Below are 21,968 nucleotides of genomic sequence, written 5' to 3'. Positions count from 1 at the left end.
CCAAATCTAGGGAATTCAAATCCAACATAACAGGTGCTATATTCCCAATTAAGTCTTTTATAAATTGTAAAAGTTCCTTAACGGTGTACCTGTTAGAATGCCCCTGTGGGCTACAATATGTAGGGCGAACAGGTAGACTATTAAAGAGACGCTTTGCGGAGCATATCTACAATATCAAAAGGGGTCTCGAGACACATAGTGTCTCGAATCACTTTAAAATAAAACATAACCAAAACCCCGAGGGATTGGTCGGCAAGGGTATAGATTGTCCCAAACAAAATTGGAGAGGGGGAGATAAAATCAATCTAATATCGCGGCGTGAAAGCTATTGGATATACACCCTAAAAACATTAACCCCAAAAGGTCTAAACATCGAGTTTGACCTAGCATCCTTTTTGAGGGATAGTTGATTGAATATCAAACAGTAAGATATATAAAATCTGTCAGCCAACATCAATAATTTCCTCTGAGTCCTCTGCTCGTCTTGTCCCATATGCACTATATGGATACTCTCTATAGTTCCATTATTTTTAAATAAATCTCGTTATAGTATATGTAATTAATTATTAAATATTACTGGAATAATGGTCTTAGACATTAATGTTTATATATATATATATTTATTTTAATGTATCAAAGTTTATTAATTGTATTATTTGTGCCTTTTGATATACCATATGTAGAACTGTGTGAAGATTGTATTTTTAGAAATGTTGTGTTACAGTCTTACTATAGTAATATTGTGATACAGCCATTGTGAATGACAGGAGTTTGCAATGTCAATATCAGCACTCTAGTCAATTATTTCAACACCCATCTAGGAGTAATTATCATATTAGGGTAAGTTTGGGCCAATTAGTTGTGCTTAAATAGCACCCGATAACACCAATGCTCCATTACCCCTGAGGAAGTGACGTCAGCAGTCACGAAACGCGCGTAGGGTGGAGCTTAGCTGCACGCATTGCTACGTGCCAGTACCAGTTGAGGAGGTTGCTGTTGGAAGTGACGTCATCTGAGGTGGACCTGGCGCTCCGAATTGCGGCCGCGAGGAGGAGATACACGCGGGATCCAGCCTCCACACACACCACAGTTCAGCCCCTCATGCTTGCGGACGGCACATTGTAAATCGTGCAGTTAGATCATCTAGCATGTGAGTGCATCAAATGTTGGTCTTTCTATTGTTTTATTAAATTGTACTGTACCACACTATTTGGCATTTTATCTTTTGTATACCATTGGGCGAATCGGCCAATTGTGGAGCGGGAGCATCACCAGTGGGGAACCCTGTGAGAGACACAAACCTCCGGTCTAAAGATACCTTTCAAGGCCTACATATACCCATCTAGATGTAAGTATCTAGCAGCTGTGTGGATGAGGCTTCAATTCACATGAGATACTGCGCAATGGTCTCCTGTTCTCTTTGATTACAGATAATTGAATATCGGAAGGAAATCAGGAGGCCAGACTGTGGACATTTACCAACTAGTTCTCCAAAGCAGGACTATTGTATCAGGTTCACGCACTTGATAGTGCGCCAAGGACTTTGCTCTCTATACTAACATTCCAGTCCAGAGAATAGAACTTTGACGGCATGGAGGTTGAACGGGAGCTGCTCAGATCAAGAGGGCTGTCACACAATGGTGGAAAGGAAAAGGACTACTTCTATAATATATCTTAGAACCTGACAGTGATTCCAACTATGGTGTGTGTGCCAAGGTGTAAGCTTTTTGGAACCACCTGCTCACCACAATTCTGGATTTTTTGCAAGGAGGTCTAGAGCAAGGGCTCAGCACTAGCTTACTAAAGGTTCAGGTATCCGCATTATCAGCACTACTAGGAAGACACTTGGCCACCACACTGTAAATCTCATAAGTAGATTTTTCCAAGCTTTGAAGAGAATCAAGCCATAATATAATTACCCAATTCCTGCTTGGAATTTATCGTTCGTATTATGGGCTCTAACAGTTGCCCCATTTGAACCACTTTCTCAAGCTTCAGATATGGATCTAACATTAAAAACAGTCCTGTTGATAGCTGTAATGTCGGCGCGCAGGATTGGTGAATTACAAGCCTTATTCATGAAAACCTTTCCTTATTTTCCATCAAGACAAAGTCGTCTTAAGGCCGGTACAGTTTTTCTTACCTAAGGTTGTTTCAAAATTCCATCTCAACCAAGAGATAATGCTACCTTCATTTTGCCCAAAGCTAGCAAACGACAAAGAACGTTAGATGTAGTGAGGTGCTTAAAGCTGTAACTTTCCAGAACAGAAGGATTTAGGAATTCAGATAGACTGTTCATACTTCCAAAGGGAACAAGGAAAGGGAATCGGCCTCAAAGTCTACTATAAATCAATGGATTATAACGGCCATCAGGAAAGCTTATATTATTCAACAGATTCCAGCCGGAGAGCTGGTCAAAACATATTCAACAAGGACCATGGTCACGTCATGGGCAGTGGAAGCACAGGTTTCCCCCGCAGAATTATGCAGGGCGGCAGTATGGACATTTATTAAGAATTATTCTTTGGATGTACATACCTCAGCAGATGCATGCTTTGGTAGAAAAGTCCTATAGTCAATTGTCAGCACTTAAATAAAAGATCATATTTAGGGGGTGGGTAGTGTGGCGTTTTATTCTAGGACCCGTTCCCCCATTTTTCTTTATGTGAGTACTTCTTTGTCAAGGCCTATTGGTGACTACTGCCATGGGGACAACCAGGAAAATAGGAAGTTGATACCTAACTTACCGTATTTTTCTTTTCCTGGAGAGTCCATCAGTGGCAGTGCACACCAGTTTCCTCCCAAAGTTTAGATCTAAGATGATATTAATCTTTCTAGTTATATATTTCAGCTTTTGTACTGAAACTACCTGGGTAGGAAAGGAGGGGCTATGTATATGTCCTCCCACAGGTAGAGTTTTCTGTCCTATCTCAGCTGGAGGGTGGAACTTAACATGACAGTGCCCTGAGATCTATGTCTGGTCTCCCACATCTTACGACCACTTCGTTTAAAGTCGTGTTTGATAGAGACCACTCTCTCTGGATGTAGGGTCTTTCTGCTGAGAAAGTCTACCTGTAGATTTATTTTTTCTGCGATATGAATCGCTGTAAGGTCTATTAGATGACGTTCTGCCCAGGTGAGAATCAGGCCAGCGCATTGTCCCTCCTTATGTAAGTCACTGTAGTACAGTTGCCTCACCGGATTTTTAAGTTGCACCCTCGTAAGGCCCGTAATATAGTGGGCGCGCTTGCTCCGCCGTGCGCGCTCAGCACTTATAATTGGCTGTGTTAAAGCCTGACTTTATATAGTTCGGCCGCGCACGGTAGTGAGCGTTGAGCCGGCAGACAGGAGGAAAGACTCAACGTCACACTGTATTAGCCAATCGGGGGGGGGGGGGGAGGGAGGGCGGGGAGTGTTGTTACCTCTATGTTCACACGCTGTTTAAGCCTGCAGTTCTTCCGGTCTGTGCAATATTTCAATGTTTGTGTGTCTGGTTGTGTTCATTTACCTAACTGATTTCAACCCTTTCACTGTAAGGGAAGCTACATCATTATGTTTAAAAGCATTGCAGTCCCCTCTGGCTGTGAAGGGGTTAAAACCCAGTGTGATGTGGCAGACCGCACCAGATACGAGGAGAAGCTCCCAAACAATTAAATAAACTCAAAACACATCTGGAGCTCATCATTTTTTCAAACTGATGCAAGCGACAACAAAAATAAGAGAAGTGCAGTGCGTTTAGTCTCAGTGCGAAATTCAACCCAAAACCTTTCAAAATAAAGAAAAACAGGCGCTCACCCTTTCAGCGCTCTCTAGATTACAGCCTCAGCAAGGCTACAGCTAGGACTTTGCTGCAGTATTAATGCTCCTACATTGAAAGATTTTTGCACAGTTCTTTCATTTGATAGGTTGTTGGGTTGGCCAATCGCCTACCCGTGCGCGTCATAGTCACGCCCACCCGTCGCTCATAGCATAGACCTGTACACACAAAAAGTGTGCTACACGTGCATGAGCATTCGCGCACGCGCACCAACCATAAAACAGCCCTAACTGTTGTGAGAAGAGCTTGATTGCCTCCATTACCGCTCTTTATTGTAGAATGTTGGCTGATGGAGCACCTGTTCCCCCCTGCCACGGGAGATCTGGTCACTACATGGGTGATTCCCTAGTGCTGTAGCTCACCTGCTGATTACAGGAGGTCTGAGTTGATCCACGGTTGTTGTATGGAAGCAGCAACAGGGCAGGTGTTCTCCTTCTCATGGTGCAGTGCCTCCATCCCATGAGGTCCTGCTGAAAGCAGGGTGGTCCCTTCAGGCAATTTTCCGTCACAGTGACCACATATTATTGCGAATTCAACGGCATCTTTATTGTACAGACAGCATGGCATCATCTCTATTCCCAGGGGCTTGAGGTCCCAAGAGTCCCTCCTAAGCTCCTTTACCCTCTTGCAGGGAAAAGTGTATCACACCATACCACACAGCTTACTCATAGCACATAGCACTTTGGTGGAGTATCAGCTTTATACGCGGGGGGAAGGGCTTATAACCCCGCCCCATAATAGGGTAGGTCTAGGTACTGACAGGCATCACACCATACTCATGTGACCCAGTCAGTACCCTCCCCAGGTATGATACTTCAACTGCCGGTTTAGGCCTGCCCCTGGATAAGGCAACATAGTACCCATCCAGGCTGCAACTGCAGGCTAGGCCCTGCGCAGGAGTTTAACCCCAACACTGCCTGTTCCTATCAGGACTTATAGTGTAAGGCCAGTATAAGGCTATAGCCAGAGGCACTTGGCTACACTGACGTTTCATGACTTCCGATAGACTGTTTCCCTTGGGCCATCACGAGTTGGGCACCTCAGCCTGTACCACTTGCGTCGGTCATAAGCATGAGCCAGACATGATCTTGTAGAGGTCAACTTATTTTTAGGTTTTTTTTCCGCATTCCCATCACTTTAGTGATTGTCTTAAGTCTTGCGGTAAGGAGATCCATTGGTCTACACTTGCCGTCTGCCTGTGCCACTGGTATAAGATGTTTTGTTGGAACATTATTACATGCCATCTGACCCATTTCACCAACTGTATGGTAACTGATAGAATATATATCGGCGTCATGCATTGTCGAGCCCGCCATCAATTGCTGGTTTTGGCTGCTCTGACCATTTCCTTCAAACTTTACCTCGTCGGAGGGAAGAACCACTATGCCTTGCTGTGTGTTGAACACCATCCCCAGAAATCTTAGATTCTGGGTTGGGCTTAAATGGCTCGTCTCCGTATTGACCAACCAGCCGTGCAGTGAAATTAACTCTAGTACCCTCGATAGGTGTTGGAGCAACTGGACTCTGCTTCGTGTCTTTATTAAAATCCCATCAAAGGTAATGGAATATTTGTATTCCTTCTTTCCTTAATCCGGCAATAAAAGTGTAATTTTGAATTTCCTTACTTTTAGCAGCTTGTTTACCCCTCTTAGGTTTAAGATAGATCTGAATATTACATCACCTTTTTATCGAGGAACATTGGCGAGTAGATACTTCAATATCTTTCGTGTGTTGCTACTGATTGGATCGCACGACCATCCAAAAGCTGCTGGTTAATGCCTTTTGTTTGTTTGTTTGTTTCCCGGCCGTCGGCATCTTTTAAACTTGTGTCTTCTTGATATTGTCTTGATTTCCAGACAGTATCCTCTGAAGACCATGTTAAGCACCCAGGGATCCATAATCATTTACATAGTTACATAGTAGATGAGGTTGAAAAAAGACATACGTCCATCAAGTTCAACCTATGCTAAATTTAGACAGCAGATACTTTATCCTATCTACAGTATACTTACTTATTGATCCAGAGGTAGGCAAACAAAAAACCCCAGTGTCATATCATCCAATGATATCTCTTAAGGGGAAAAATAAATTCCTTCCTGACTCCAAGAATTGGCAATCAGATTATTCCCTGGATCAACATTCTTCCCATGTTTACTTATTTGGTATATCCCTGTATATCTTTCCTTTCTAAAAAGATGTCCAACTTTTTTTAACAAATCTATTGTAGCTGCCATCACAGTCTACATGGGTAATGAATTCCACATTTTAACTGCCCTTACTGTAAAGAACCCTTTCCTTTGTTGCTGGTGAAATCTCCTTTCATCCATTCTAAAGGGATGGCCCCGAGTCCTTAGTACTGCCCGTGGGATGAATAGTTCTTTTGAAAGCTCCTTGTATTGTCTCTGAATATAGTTCTACATAGTTATCATATCCCCTCTTAGACACCTCTTTTCTAATGTAAATAAGTCTAATTTAGCTAGCATCATCTCATAAGTTAAATTGTCCATCCCCTTTATTAATTTGGTGGCTCTTCTCTGTACTCTCTCTAGTTCCATAATGTCTTTTCTAAGGAGTGGTGACCAAAATTGTACTCCATATTCAAAGTGTGGTCTTACTAATGCTTGTAAAGGGGCATAATTCTGTGCTGGATCATGGTAGAAAGACAGCAGCGTTCAGCTGCTTTTATAACGACTTCACCCGGATCCCGGCGTTTCAGGAAGCTCTTGACCCGCGACGTCATCCACTACAATCCGACTCCATCCTCCTTGAAGAACAGCCAGGTCCGACATTTTGTGAGAGGGATACCTCGACAAAGAGCAAGAAGGGACCGAAGTAAGAGCAAGGGTGATACCCCCCAACCCAAGGAGAGACGACCGCAAGAGGAGCAGGAGGAGATCCACACCGGAAGGAAGAAGGATACCTTGATGTACTAGCACTTGCACAAGGCCATGTAAGTGACATTCTATTACTCTTATATAATTTAACATCACTACCCTCCCACCACACTCCAGACAGGAGATCCATTTGGGTATAAATACACCCTATTGGACCCCTGTCAGAGGTCATTAACATCCTCCATTTATATCCTATCATCCCTCACACTGTGCTCCCCCTTTCTTTTCTGTGTTCCAATTACCATTAAGGGTCCTGGATAGATTCTGTTGGGGTCAGGGTCACCGGAGGGCACCACGAAGTTAAGGGCCAATATACCCCAAGAAGGTTGTAAAATACAATATACTGTATTTTTTCCACACTGCACATTGAGATAGCGTCCGGGTATTTTTTTGCTTGTGAGTGAACTCCTCATTTATTCCTAGGCCCTTTAGGAATGTTGCACCACCAGAAATGTCCTTACGTGTATGTGCCTTACCATTTTTTATGGTCAGCAGGCTGAAAGGGAATGCCCACCTATATCTTATCCCTTTGTCTCTAAGGATTTTTGTTATGGGTTGCAGGGCTTTTCTCCTTCCCAGCGTGGCTGGCGAAATATCCTGAAAAATCAGGATCTGTATTCCTTCAAATGTGGTTGTAGGGGAAGACCTTGTCATTCTTGAAATTTCCTCTTTTATTTGAAAATAATGTAGGCGAATTATGACGTCCCTAGGTGGGTTGTTTGGGAAGGGTTTGGAACGCAAAGCCCTGTGGCACCGGTCCATTCCTAACTCTGCATCAGATTTGTGGGACAGCATGGCAGACAACCATTTCCCTACCCACTCCTCTACATCAAGTACAGTTTCAGGGATACCGCGTATTCGCAGATTATTGCGGTGATCCCTATTTTCGGTGTCGTCCTACCGCTCTGCGATTTCCTCAACCCTTTTCTTAAGGGTGGCTAATTCATGTTCTGTGTCCCTGTGAACCTTAATGGAGGTGTCCATTTTCGCCTCCAGGGCATCCGTTCATCCGCCCGATGTTATTTATATCTTTGCGTAGACTCTCCACTTCGCCATGGAAAAAAGTTTTCAAATCTTGGAACAACTTGGTTATATCCTTTTTAATAACCAGCTGCAATTCAGGGTTGTCCTGCTGGGAGTCAATGTTGGATCCACCACCCGGTGACAGCTCTGCTTCCCCCCCTTCCCGCGCCATCTCAGCACTTGCGAAATATGTTTTTAAATCCATGGTTTGCCGTTTTTTAAGCTGCGATCTGGTTGTGGTTGTCATCCTTTGCATTAGGGAGTATCCTGTGTGTTTTTGGAGCACCTTTAAATTTTAATAATGCGTCAGGCTTCAGCGGAGCAGCGGGACTATGCCTCCATTCCCTTCCGCGTCGCGCATGTGCCTAGCAACTGCTTCTAGTTTTAACTGCACACTTAATACAACCAGCCATTGAAATCAACAAGTCACGCAGATCAGGACACGCAAGCTCAGGATTCGTGAGCAACCTCTGTTTAAATAGGGACACCCACCAGGTGTGCTAGGTTAGCAATCAGCCAACCACACCCACTGCTGGCTCAGGCAGGAGAAAAAAATAATTATTTTTTCTTTATTTCTCTCTCCTACAGGCTTTTAATTACCGCACACTTTGAAAATAAATGAACCCACTGCACACTCCCCAAATTCAGACACCCCTGCTAGTATACAGCAGTATACACAGCACTTCCCTTTCCTTATTTGTGCCCAAACGTCCCAAAATTGCCAAAGTCTTTCTCCTACATGGGATGTACGAAATCCCCTCATCTCATGTGAACTTTTCAGTCATGCTTGGCCCACGAAAAAGAGAGGTCTTGCCTCTGCGCCAGGAAGCTGTTCTTGAGCAACCCCTTCCGGGCCTGTAGGTTCTCATATCTCGGTTGTTAGACCTCTCATTCATACTTTAAGTTGGGGCGTCAAATCTTCTTTTCCTTTTCTGTGGTAGGAACAGACTTTAGCCTCCAGAGGTTCTCTCGATGATGGAATATAGCTTTCTGCCAAACAAATGATGTCCCTTCGAAAGGAATTGAGCACAGATTGTTTTTTGAAGATGAATCTGCCTGCCAATGCTGCAGCCAACGTGCTTTTCTGGCTGCGACGACAGTGCCATAGATCTTGCTGCCAACCTAACTAAATCCAGCAATGCTTCCGCTACAAAGTCCACTTCCAGTTTTATCTCAGAGAGTTCCCCCACTATCTGGGATCTTTTAACTCCCTTCTCCAAGGCCTCCTTCACATTAGCAATCCATAATTTAATTGCTCTTGACACAGATGTTATGGCTATACAGTAGAAGGCCAGAACGCTGTGCCAGCAGCAGTAAACGTTTTCTTCAAGGTGTTCTCCATCTGCCTGTCCATAGCATCTCAAAAGGAGGCTGCATCGTCTACACGCAGGGTTGTTCTTCTGGCAAACCTTGATACTGCCGTGTTCACCTTTAGCGAAGAATCCCATGCTTCTACTTCTTTCTCCTCGAATTAGTACATTCTTGAAAATGTCCTAGTCAAGGATGCTTTCTTGTCCAGCTGGGACGATTCTACCTTGATCATATCCTTCACCACATTGGGAACCAGGAAGGTTCTTGGCTTCCCAAGTAGGCTCCTGAATAGGCGATCCCTAGGTTCTGAAAAGAAGGATCGTCTTCGATCTGTAAGATCTTTCTTATTGCTCCAGATCAAAGGTTGAAAGTTAATTCTCTGATGATTCCATGTCTGCTGAATCGTTCATCCTCTGAATTCTCAGAAGAGGAATCCTGTGGTCTTTCCAGGCTAGTATCTGATCTTGCCCGCTTTCAGCCTGTGCAATTTGGAAGAGGCTGGCTCACTATGAAATCTGACATTGGCTGAACTGTGTCCTTTGTTAAGGAAACCCTCACAACGCGTCTGTCTGCTAAGCATTTTACAATCCTCCACTTTTTTCCTCCACTGACGTCACCGTGACATCTCATGAAATCTCCTGCTATGCTGTGTGCCGTGGTTACGCGTCTTCTGGATTGACATGTACACGCCTGCAAAAGCGTCTTCAGGAGCCTCGAGCCTCAGTGACTATTTGCACCATGGCCTTCTGATTGCCCCAAGGAACAGCAACTCCTTAGAGTGTGGATGCCCCGGTTTCAGTGGGAGAGATAGACAGACAACTTCCGTAGATCAACTACTAAGTAGTCAGGTAAACCCCCTCTACATTACAGAAAAACACTAACCTCTACCTCAGCTAAGTAGGGCATAAAAAGAGAGGTAGGAAAGGAAGGATTATTTATAGGTCCTCTCACAGGTACTGTTTTCTCAGCTGGAGGGTGAAATTTAACCCATTGGTGACCACTCCCATGGGGACAACCAAGAAAAGAGGCTTAGTTTCATTACAAAGATACGATTGGCATAAAAAAATTGAGATGCAATTTTGTTTATATATGACTGTTAAGATCTATTTACATGTGTGCAGTTATGTGTAATTTACAGAAGAGGTCTCTTGGTTTCAAATCAATGTCACCTGTATCAGAAAACCTTAATGCCCAAATCAATGAATAGGGAGAATTGTTTATGCCACAGAAAGTGTTTTTTATCCATGGGCTTCAGAGCAGTTAAGTTACCGTCTGCCATGTTATTCTCCCAAAAATGCTTGGAGAACAAAGTTGAATATCTACCAAGCCTGTGGTTCCTAATAGATAAGATTGGTGTGGTTATACTCCAAGAGATATCCCAGTTTAGGTATGGCACAAAATAATAGTAAGTTCAATATAAAATAGGAAGCAGGGCAGATGTATCCTATTAAATTGTCCATTGTACACTTTGGTCCTAGGGGGAGCTACCATTGGTACACTTTATTCCGGTGCCTCTAACAGTTACTGCCATTTATTTAAGACTTGGCCTCTTGGATTTTATTATAGTTCTGAAACTAGTTTTTTTAACCAACTCTAAATTACATTTTTAATGTATTATAATGTAACAAGCATTTTTTGTTTCTATAGCAACCATAGTCACATCCCCTTCCTCTTCTGAAACAGGCTCTGGCACAGCCCTTTATGAGCCCTGTCCTCTCTCTAGCAATGCCCCAATTGTATCTAGTGCAGTGATTCCCAACCAGGTTTCTGCGGAACCCTGGGATTCCGTGGAGCAGTCCCAAGGGTTCCGCCTAGCCGCCTGCACTCACTGTGCGGCCCGCGATGGCTTTCCTGGCTCTCCCCCTCCCACAGTCCGCTCTCAGGACTGCAGGAGCGCGCTCTAGCAGTGCAGCACTTCCGGTGCCTGCAGAGCGAACACGTGCGTGCAGTCCTGCCTGCTCTTAGCTTGCCACTTCCTGCCTGCCTTCGCCGCCTCCTGCCCGCCTTCGCTGCCTGAGGTAGGCATATGGGGGGGGGGATGGAGATCCAGGGTGGGAGGGGAGTGATGTGAGTTGCAGGGAGAGGGGGTGATGTGAGATGCAAAGGGGTGGGTATATGAGGATGATGAGGGGTGCTGGGGGAGATATGAGGATAATGATAATGAGGGGTGCTGGGAGAGATATGAGGATGATGATGGGTGATGGGGGAGATATATGAGGATAATGATGAGGGGTGCTAGGGGAGATATGAGGATGATGATGATGAGGGGTGCTGGGGAAGATATGAGGATGATGATGGGTGCTGGGGGAGATATGTATTGGGATGGGGGTCTTTTTTTAATGTATTGGGGCAGTGGGGGTCTTTTTAAAATGTATTGGGGCAGTGAGGGTCTTTTTAAAATGTATTGGGGTTGTGGTTGGTCTTTTTAATATGTATTGGCGGGGGCCGGGTATTTTTATTATGTATTGCGGGGTGTGAGTTATATGTATTTAGGAGGTGGGTTTTTTTGGTAAGTATTTTGTGGGGGGGATTGAGTGAGAGTGGGGTAATTGCCGGAAGTTAGGGGCGAGTGAGAGGAGAGAGGGGGAGGAAGGGAGTGAGGAAAAGAGGGAGTAAGAGTGAGACGCAGGGGAGAAATACATGCGAGGCGGGAGGGGTGAGAGTGAGTGAGACGGAGGGGAGAGAAATACATGGGTAGAGGGTGGGAAATAGAGGGGGCTCGTGAGGTGTGACATTTTGTGATTTACCCCTGTCGAACCTAATATGTATCAGCCAAATAGGGTTTCCCCGAGATTTTTTTAAATACTTCAAGTGTTCCTCCAAACTAAAAAGGTTGGGAATCACTGGTCTAGTGACTGCATGGTCACATGATCTTCCCCACAGAACTTTGCATCTTTGGTCCTCTTCTGCTGCACTGACAGCCATTTAGTGAAACCCCGAGCAGAATCTTCACTGATCGATCACAGGAGAACAGGTTGATAGGCAGCTTAGGTAATTACTTATCATTGTGTGGATTGTATTGATGAAATATTAAAGGGGGAAAAAAGAAAAGAAAATGGCAGCTTGAACTGCTGCTTTAAAGTTTAGTCATAGTTCTTCATTTCTAAGTGTTGCACAAAATGGGCACTTTTAGTGATGAAACTGCATCACGCTATAATGAAAGTGTTTGCTTTTTGTCAGCAGAGATTGTATCAAACCTGAGACGTGTGACAGTGGGTGACAGTTTGCCAAAGAACACAAGTACCTGTAGATCAAAACATTGTTGCAGATAACCTACTTCAAACCAGTCATTAAGTAGCACAAAAGACACAGCGTTATCAGCACAGTCTATTGCCTGGGGACTTATAACACATACACATTGCTGGCTGGAAAAGTAGAATATTTTAGAAATATGGAGCCGTTTAAAGGCATTAAAATAGGGGGGAAAGAAACTAAAATAGCCCTGTTTACAGATGACCTGCTAATGCTTGTGGCAAACCCAGAGGATGTGGTACATAACATTCATCACACTTTTGAGGAATTTGGGAAATTCTACGGGTTTACGGTCAATGCATCCAAAGCAGAAATCTTACTACTGACACGCAGGAATAAAGGGGAGTGGGGGGGCAAATGCCCATGCAAGATTAACAGAAAGCCACTGAAGTATTTGGACGTATATATTGACCCGGAATTATAGCAGCTATACAGAAACAACTTTAATATGATTATTTCTATGGTGACGGGAGAGCTAATAAACTGTCAAAATCTACCATTTAACCTTGCGGGTAGATGTCAGCTGATAAAATGATTAGCTTCGCCAGACTGATATGCCCCATGCAAATGTTGCTGATGTTACTGAAACATTCGAATGTTAAAATATTGGACAGAACAATTAGTAACTTTAAATGGAAAAAAGGTAGAATAAGAATTGTTCTTAAACTACAATTAATGAAGGAAGGGGGGGCGGGGGGGGAGCTGAATCTACCGAACATAAGGAAATGTCATTTGTATAGCGAGACATAAAGGGGACTGGATTAAGGGACACAGATAATACTCTTGTTTGGAAATAGAAGAGCAGACGGTGTTCCGTGGCAGCCTATATGGGGAGCTTCAGGACACCTAGGCAGAAGTTCCCATAGCAGCTATAGATAACCCCTTAATAAAAGACACATGGGCCGCATGGAAAATATTGAGGAGACATACAAGGGAATTTAAACTTCCTGCCGGGAATAGAGCAGGCCTCCTTTCACATATGGATGACCAAAGGCATAAAAAAAAACTTAGGTCAGATAGTAGACAGAGATAGCAGGAGATTTCTAACCTTTCAGCAGTTGAAAGACAAAAAAAAGGGTTAGCTCAAACACATTGTTTTTCATACATGCAGTTAATGCACTATTGCAAAAGCCTGATGAATTATAATTGAGGTATTTGGGGGAGTTATGAGTTTGATGACTTCTTTGAAAGATCAAACTGCCCTAACTACTCTATATATTAGAAATGTATAACTGGGTCAGAGAAAAGGATCATGATAAGGAATTAAAAACCATACTTGCTAGATGGATTCGAGACTTCCCGGAAATAGAGGGAAAGGACACTTTATTGGAGTGAATGAACCATATCAGGAAAATAATAATTATTAATCATTTCTGAGGAATGGAGGGAGATGCCGCATAATATTTTACATAGAGCCTATTATGCCTACAATATCAACTATAAAGGGATAGAGAAATCTAAAAACAAGTGCCCAAAATGCTTCCAGGAAAAGGCTGATTTTGTCTTTTTGATTGTTTGGTCATCTCTGAGTTTTGGAACCAAGTTATGCAATATACCAAGGAAATTACTGAGGTTGCTACAGTAAAGGAGCCTATGTCTATGAAAGAGGTTACTGAAGGGAAAAACATCCCACGGGTAACTGAAATAGGTCTGCTGGCAATGGGAAAATGTGTAATGGTAAAGTGGATTAAACCTGAACTCACAACTGTGGTCACTGTTCAGGACTACCTGGTAAAGTTAATGATGCTAGATAAAAAGGAGGCAGAGACAAACAAAGAGCTGAAAACTGAGAAATTCTTCAAAAAGTGGGAACCGTTTATTGACACTATGCCACAACAAGACATAGAGGTGATTTAAAAAGCATTTGAACATACAACCTGGAGTCTACTGAGACAAATCTCAGAGGGACATAAATATAAGTTCTGACAGAGATGAAAGGAATACAGAATCCATAAATTAATGATACACACAAGTTTAAAGACTTAGCAAGATATAAGGGATAGGGGTTGGGGAAGAGAAGCTCCAAATATCCAGCGAGGGCATAAGGAGACTTGATAGATTTTGTGTCCTGGGCCTAAGTGGGGAGTTAGGAAAATTTGATTGAAAATACGTTATTTAAACACTGCACTGTATGTGGAAAACGGTATAGCTGTATAATGTCATGATTCTGTACTTAAGTATGTTTTTGCTTTGCATATTACAATATATTCCACTTTACTGTGGATGTTTCATGTCGATTATATTGTGTTTGGAAAACGTAATAAAAAGATCAATGAAAGGAAAAGTAGAATGACAAGTCCTATAGTTCTAATGGAAATGAGACCAACTAGCTGTACCTGGCGTAACATACACCAATCTAGGAGATCTCAAAGGTTATTAATTAAACATTACTCTTTGTTTTCCCCCCTTACTGTAATACCTTGTTATCTCTTGTCCCATCTTCCCCACCTTACTCTCTCCACCATCATGCCCTGATCCTCTTTACACTCTCCCCTCCCCTCTCTTTGCACTCCCTACTTTACTATGGCTGTTCCTTTATGTCCACACTACACTCCCTCTTCTCATACTCATCTCATTCTCTTCCTCTCCTTGCTGTCTCTCTGTTTCCTCCTCCTCCTCACTTTGTTGTCTCTCCTCCCCTCTCTTTGCACTCCCTCCTGCCCCATGTGCACACTGCTCCCCATTCTGTTCACAGAGGGGGAGAAATGTGCAGTCTCACTGGCTGTCCCTGGGTGAGTGACAAGCCGTTCAGCCTATAACAGAAGAATGTGCAGACATCCTTAGGCTGATAGATAGATAGATAGATAGATAGATAGATAGATAGATAGATAGAAAAGAAAACATTGTAATCCTTCATTTCCACTAATTGCATAGTAAAAATAGTCATGTATACAGTACCAGAAAATGTTCTGAAAAGTAGATTTTGTTAGCAATTAGTAATATATAATTACCTGTAGAGACATGGTTAAATTAAGGGTTTATACATTTTCTTCTCCCTGAAAAATAGTGCGTACTTTATGAATCATTTTCGGTTGAATCTGCAATGGGTCACATACCTCTTTAGCACCAAACGAGACAAGACATAAAATACAACAAAATAACTCGACTCTTTTGAAGGTTGAAAATACAATTTTTAAATAATTGTATTTTTGTCTACAGATCATTCTAAAAATCATATAAGCACCTCACCTATTTAGGAATGAACCAGAAAGGTGAACTCAATGGCCATGTCTTTTTTTCAATCTCATATGTATATGGTAAGAAATATTATGAGATTGCAGGGCTCATACGTCTTACATTTAAATCTTTTTACGTATGTTTTGCAAGGTACACAATGTGTTTATGTGTAAATTTGTTTAGTTAAAACAGACAAAATGCAGAAAACAATGGGGGCAAAGCTTCAGCGAGGACATGACTGTATGTGTGGCCGACACAAATAGACAAAAACTTAAATAGAAACAGAAATCCTCAATAAGAGATACAAAGTACCGTTATACTCACAGCAATCTTAGTTCAACATGATGAAGGGGCCCTGAGTTGACTCAGAAACGTTGGATATTTCTGGATTTGTATTAAATTAAAAAAAAAATCACCTACTCCCAGTGCTGTGTCTTCTTCTTTGGTCTTTGTATTTCGGTAAAGTATCTTTATACATTACATATGACGCGTTCGCTTACCAATTGTGAGCTAGTCATTTTGTGTATGCTGTGCTTTATATATATATATATATATATATATATATATATATATATATATATATATATATATATATATATATATATATATATGTATATACTAGTTTATATATATATAATAGAGAGTCATATCATTTTTCACTTACAATTGCTTGCACTGAACAATGCATAAGTATATGTAAAATATACAAAACAAAGAGTTTCTGTGGGTTGTAATGCCACTATTTTTTTTTTTAACATCATCTGAACCGGTGGGTCCTGCACAGATCAACCACAGTATTTGCAACCTTGATGAGTACAACTGCAACCAGGGGTAATACTAATAAATAATGATCACACATTTGTTTGTTCTCTTTCCAGTCTGACTTGTGCACAATCTAGAGATCTATTAGGAGTTTCTATCTCACTATCATTTATTTACACCGATATATATATATATATATAGAGGTATCAGTACCGTGTTAGCCGAGCTTCAATAATAAAAAAAAAAAATAGATGATACCGTTCTGTGGCTAACGAAAGCTCGCACAAATAAAAGCATTTCGTTAGCCACAGAACGGTATCATCTATTTATTTATTTACTATATATATATATATATATATATATATATATATATATATATATATATAGTGCAGAATAAATGAGTTCTTCAGTATTAGGTGATACCCTTTTTATTGGACTTTTTATGTGATATTTTGCCATGGCTATCTGATTATTAGTTTCTTGATATCACGATCTGATCATGTTTTATTACATTGAGGCAATAAGTAAAGTCACTATGTGATAAATAGTTTTAAAAAAACAACCCTTCTATCACCACTGCCTATCTTCCTCTCTCTATTACACTTATTGCAATGTAGTGACTAAATGGCCCCTTATTTACAGCTACTGTAAATCACTTAAATAATTATCCTTTGTATGCAGACTAGGCACACACCTAGGGAAATTACATTACACTGATCAGAAAGCTACAGTACAATTATTTACTTGCCTTATTTATCAAAGTCTCCAGGTTGCAGACTTGGGTTAATACCATTATAAAAGTCACGCAGAGATTCATCATTAATAACATTGGTGCTTTTTCTGCACCATTTTCTGCACCAGTTTTGCAGCCTGGATACTTTAATAGATATATACTGCAGCACCCCCCCCCCCCCTTCTTATCTTAAAACTTCAAATACAAAAGACCCCCTCCCAAAACACTTATATGCACCTACTGTATAGTTTCAGCCATGAACACAGTTTTCACCCTGTATGGGTTTAGTACACTATAGGGAATAGTGAAAGAAGATGAAAATATTAAAAGATACGTGCTGAACTATGTAGCGATAGATACCAAAAAATAACTAAAAAGGTTAAAAAAAGGAGTAAAAAAAACCCAATAGGGTGCACAGCATACTATACAAATGTATAAATCACTTGTAAAAAAAAAAAAAAAAAATGATACAAAGAAGATAAAATCTGAAAGTTGGTGAAACATCAAAACCCATAGTAAGAAAAAACAAGCCCAAAACAATAAAAACAGAAAATAAAGCCACAGGAAATAAATAAATAAATATGTCTCAGGCTTCTTAATGGAGCTCCTGTGACCAAACTCCCCCCTGGCAGTGGGATAACCGTGTCCTCACAGAGTTTAAATGGCTTTATGTTTGTAAAACATTGATGGTAATTGAGAGCTGAAACACAAACCAATTGCTCTTTCTTTGCTATGTATTCTCTGCCTGCTGATGTGCAATGTTTCGAATGTATTCGTTTCGTTTTCAAGTTATCATTATGAATGGCATTTTATATGCAAATATGGGTTTATTTAACAGTATTGCTGTAGCTTCCCCTGCTATTTGTAAGCTTGGCAGTAATAAGTAAAACTTGGACAAAATCTCCCTTGCCCCGTGGCTCATGAAGAGATAACTTGCTGCTAACATTTAGATATCTTAAAAAAAAGAACACTTTCTATACTTTAATGGCTCACTGTGCGTATTTTTCCTAAAACTGCACCTAAAGCGTATCTGATGTTAATTCATGCAGGGTTAACCCAGGAGAGGTTCAAATGCATTGAAACGACCTGTTAAAAGTCAGGTCTTACTCATTTTAAACTTCAACCAATTCATTAGGGTTTCAGTCATACATTCTTCTATGTGAATGTGCAGGTAGTGTTAGATAACCTATATTATAACAATGAAGTTCAGTCAATCAGATATGGTTCTATACTTACTGCCAGAGGTGCTGCTTATCCCTGTGTGTATGCAGCAGAGCGCTGGGCATGGCCTGCGGTAACTGAAGTGCATGGTGCCAGCAGCAGCCCTTGTACAAAAGGGCCTAGTTAGCCCCATGTCGAGGTTGCTATGGGGACATATTTTAGAAACACTCAGTGACACTGGGTAAGAAGTAGAACAATAGTGAATGCAAATACCTTTCCACACAGGACACTGACCTCCTCAGTGCCAGACACAGAGCATTGCAAACACAAATACATGCTCAGCATCCAGAAGAGAGGTGGCCCAAGGGTGGTGTTGCCATGTGAACAGCCTACATATCAGCACTTTATTATTCACAGGTGTACAAACCAACAGCTTCTCTTCTCCCCACGGACCAATCTTAACTCTTTAAGTTGTGTATGTTGCAGGATCCCCCAGCTCCGAATGGGTCATAGTTTCTGCCGTTCTGTAGTTAAAGCACAAATCATTTAATAGTTGTGCCAGACACTTTTAGTGTCTAGTTTTACTATTGGCTTTAGAGTATAGAGTTTAAATGTAAAAAATATATACAGTATATATACATATATATATATATATATACACATACAACAAAAGACAAAGATACCCAATACTACATCCAATGCGACCAAATACATAGTTAAATACTTCAATGTTAGTATTCTCATGAATAAGGGTCATTTAGTTAAACCCCGATATATATTCACTAAAAGCTATACAAAATTACATCTAATACACAATTATTGACAGCCATCTTTAATTTGTGATGTCATTTATAGCGCTGCAAATAGTAATGTAGGCTGCAGTACAGTGAGCTTCATTACTAATCCCTCTGTCTTTTTGCTCTGTACAACAGCATAAACCTGCTCTCCTCCACGCTGCTGCTCTACAACACACCTGGGGAAGACGGTTCTGTGCTATTCTCTATGGAAAACAAAGACTATTGTCCTTCAATCATTTTTTTCAACATGTATTATTACTGTATTACTTCATGTTGCCAAAGTGGCAGCAGAATACTCAGAATAATTGACAATACAAACAATGTTAGATGCACGCAATGATGCAATAGTGTGGAGCACTCACAAAGACATGATACTTGCCACTGGTGCTCAGCAAAGGTGGTCCCGCAGCAAAGTGGATCCCACCAACAATCCAGGAGAGTAAAGAGGTTGGCACTCAAGTGGTCTTTGTAAAAAAAGTATCAAAAAGGTTTATTGAAGGCAGATTTACATTCAATAAATATTTTTGGTACTTCTTTTTTTTTTAACTAAAGCCACTTGTGTGCCAACCTCTTTACTCTTCTGGATAAGGGTAATTATACAGTAAAAGGATATGTGTCCCAAACTTCTGGAAGGTCATCAACAATATATTCCAGCGCTATAGCTATCAACAGCCATCTAATATCAAAAAGGATTATATCACTCTGACAAATCCCACAGACATTGCAAACACATTCAATGGATACTTTGTGGGGAGTGCTGCTTCCCCAGTAGCAAGGCTCAACCCTAACTATAATCATGAAGCTCAACCTGTGAGCAGCCCTATAGCCCCACCCCCACCCAATAGTGCTTACAATTTTCAATTTGTCCTAGTATCTGAAGGGGGAGATTACACAGGTGCTCCTAACATTAAAACTAAGCAGCCAATGTGGGCCTGACTTAGTGCAATCAAAGTTTCTATGACTCAAATGCCCCAGTCCTTGTCATACCACTTACTTCCCTAATCAACTCTATTTTGACTTAAGGCCTTATCTCAACCGAACTGGAAACCTGCCAGAGTTTTCACAGTCTACAAAAGTGGGGACAAAAACATTGTCTCCAACTACAGACCAATCTCTCTTCTTCCAATACTGTCCAAAGTCATGGAAGTCACTTTCAATTAAGCGATTACTATAACAAGACAAATTTCCACAGCCAGCTCCAATCCGGCTTTCGCCCTAACCACTCCACGGTAACTACCCTCTTAAAGTTTGCAATGAGATCAATGGAATAGAAGTGGGACAACTTACTGGTGCAATATTCCTAGATTTTGCAAAGGCTTTTGTTACTGTTAATCATGTTATCTTGTTAAGCTCCAGTGCTTTGGAATACTGTAGGCCAGCGGTGCACAAACGGGGGGGAGGGCGTGACCCCCCGGGGGGGGCGAGACTGACTGCATGGGGGGGTGAAGGGTTTACAGAAGCCCCTCGCGCTTCCAGAAAGCACTTAAATTAAGTGCCAGGGGAGCAACGAAGGCCTATAAACCTCACTTACCTTGGCTCTGGCAACATGACGTCATGACGCCATGACGCCGGAGCCAACGCCGGAGCAGAGGTGGGGGGGGAGGGAGGGGTCCAAAGAGAGGAGAACTGCCGGGGCGCAGGGAAAAAGTTTACGCCCCCCTGCCGTAGGGGACACACTTTAAACTGGTTTCACTCCTAACTCATACATTTTGAAACTCCTACAGCATTTAATAAAATAATGGCACAAATAGAAAAAAGATGAACTACGAATTTAATATAAATTCAGTGGATGCATTTATTGCAGCCTGACAACCAGCAAACAATTACTTTCTTCTTCATGAAATAAACAATGTAACAGTCCATACAAGTATTTATGTTCAAGTGGAAATTAAACACTGCTTTGTAATGCCTCAGTCTGACTGGTGGATGCAATCACTTTATATCTTGTCATGGCATACCGTCAAAGCCGGACTTACGCATAAGATAACTAAGCTACTGCTTAGGGCATTACTATATGATGGGCCTCAAAAATAGAAAACAATCCATGTGTTTCACGTTTTATCAAAATCGGATGATAAATACTGATATGGGGAAAAAGAAGATTCTCTATAAATATGGACATTTTCGTTCAAATATCACAAACGTTGACCAATTCTAATAGCTGTAAAAACTATAACCGTGCTCAACTTAACCTGGGAAAATGTCACAGGGTGATAATTGGTGTGCTCAGTCCGTGTGAACCTGGGTGCTTATATCCTTCTTCTCCCGAGTGGGGGATGCTTGGGTAGACAAAAAGAAAAAGACAGACAAGCACAACCGCTATTAGTATAAAAATAATTTTCAACAAATTGAAAGCAGATAAAGCTCACTTACATGTGAGATCATATGGATGGGCACTGCAGGCGCGGGTACAAAAACATCAAATGGGAAGGTCCTTGGCTGGTTAGCTAATGCACTGACTATGTATAGTGACCCTTATGGTCCAGACACACACCACTCCTTGACAAAGGCTGCTACGACAGCCGAAACGCTGGACACTTCGTTGGCTTCAATAAATATTTGTATTTATGAAATCCGTGGAGCCTCTACTCCTTTCTAATGTATCCTTATATAAGGCCTGTCACGTCTCATTTGACCCCCAAGAAGCCTCGGATCAACATCTACTGTCCTGGACCTGACCTGTTGCATTACAAAGAAGAAAAGAAAAGAAGAACTTACTGTACTGCAATCAACAGAGGATCATGGGTTTCTGCGCATCAGGCTTGAGGATCATTGCATCGTGGGTTAAGAGTTGGTGCCGCACTTGGACGAGGAAGGGCGGATGTTCATCTCAGCAAAGGTAAGAAACACATTGATTGTATTTTATTTAATTGTGTATTTTTTTTAGGTTGCCCATTGACTGGCAATGTGCGTATCGTTGCCCTTTTCAGTGTATAGATAAGCACAGTGACAAGCAATGATTTTTTTGGCAAATGTTTTTTTTTATTTAATTGCCATGTATTGTATTTTTTGCTATGTTTTTTTTTAGGTTGCCCATTCAT

The 21,968-nt window shown here is 41.5% G+C and overlaps 2 long non-coding RNA genes across 2 annotated transcripts; both read right to left on the bottom strand.

The window, feature by feature from the left end:
- Positions 1–15,248: 15,248 nt before the first annotated feature.
- On the bottom strand, positions 15,249–18,323 carry LOC142471554 (uncharacterized). The gene is made up of 3 exons (XR_012789519.1): positions 18,206–18,323; positions 17,211–17,261; positions 15,249–15,293 (listed from the first exon to the last, which is right to left on the bottom strand). It is a non-coding gene; the product is annotated as an uncharacterized LOC142471554 (long non-coding RNA).
- A 138-nt stretch (positions 18,324–18,461) lies between these two features.
- On the bottom strand, positions 18,462–21,722 carry LOC142471543 (uncharacterized). Its single transcript, XR_012789508.1, has 3 exons — positions 21,646–21,722; positions 21,120–21,206; positions 18,462–18,654 (listed from the first exon to the last, which is right to left on the bottom strand). It is a non-coding gene; the product is annotated as an uncharacterized LOC142471543 (long non-coding RNA).
- Positions 21,723–21,968: the final 246 nt, after the last annotated feature.

This window comes from Ascaphus truei, chromosome 1, assembly GCF_040206685.1.
Source record: "Ascaphus truei isolate aAscTru1 chromosome 1, aAscTru1.hap1, whole genome shotgun sequence".
NCBI lineage: Eukaryota > Metazoa > Chordata > Amphibia > Anura > Ascaphidae > Ascaphus > Ascaphus truei.
This window is presented reverse-complemented; position numbering and strand designations above follow the sequence as displayed.